This window comes from Octopus bimaculoides, chromosome 13 (assembly GCF_001194135.2).
Source record: "Octopus bimaculoides isolate UCB-OBI-ISO-001 chromosome 13, ASM119413v2, whole genome shotgun sequence".
Taxonomy (NCBI): domain Eukaryota; kingdom Metazoa; phylum Mollusca; class Cephalopoda; order Octopoda; family Octopodidae; genus Octopus; species Octopus bimaculoides.
In genome coordinates this window covers 46,297,570-46,298,504 of record NC_068993.1, presented here as the reverse complement: position 1 = coordinate 46,298,504, position 935 = coordinate 46,297,570, and the positions used below count along the sequence as shown (strand labels likewise).

The window sequence follows — 935 nt, the reverse complement described above, 5'->3', positions numbered from 1 at the left end:
AATAATAATCATAATAATAATAATCCTAATAATAATAATAGTAATAATAATAATAATAATAATAATAATAATAATAATAATAATAACAATAATAATATTTGATTAGGTAAAGAGAAGATGGATTTGCAATCGTTTCGACCCATTCTGCTACTGTCCCTCACGGGTAGGATCCTATGCATCACGGTGTGTTGCATCCATCTGGAAATCTTGAGAACATCAGGTAGCCCAAACCGTCCCAGTGCTTTACTAACCACAACAACACACTAATTGTCATATAGCCATTAGTCTATAATATTACATACATATATACTTACACACACACACACACACACACACACGCACATACACACATACACACATATACACACACATATATATATGTATGTATGTACACACACACACATATATATGTATGTATGTACACAGACAGACACACACACATTTATATCTATATATAATGCACACTCAGTCCTTTTTAGTTTTATATTGCATCTGGCCACATTTATTATTTTATACGCACGCACAAACACGCACCCCACCACATATATATGCATATATGTATATAATTTTTTAAAAATATATATAGAAAATTAATACACAAGAGATATTACTGTTAGTGGCCGCAAGCTAAAACCGTATAGGCAAACTTAAAAAATACGTATATATAAAAGAATTATGAGTATTAATATTTTGTATATATATATATTTTTTTTTTTAAATGTGTTCGCTTATTTCGTTTTACTCAGTGCGGCTTTATTTCTTTTAGTTCTTTGTTTAACAACGTTGCCTTTGAAAATATAATGCCAATTTTTGTGGCTTCGGAGTGATTTGATTCCTAATTTTCATCAAATCTGGTGCTTTTTAACAAAGCACCCCTGTTATATATAATTCTTACATATATATATATAGGGAGAGAGAGAGAGAGAGAGAGAGAG

The 935-nt window shown here is 30.1% G+C and overlaps 1 protein-coding gene across 1 annotated transcript in view; it reads right to left on the bottom strand.

The window, feature by feature from the left end:
• LOC106869702 (uncharacterized) overlaps positions 1–935 on the bottom strand; it is an 875,881-nt gene that overhangs the window by 153,510 nt on the left and 721,436 nt on the right. The window lies entirely within an intron of this gene.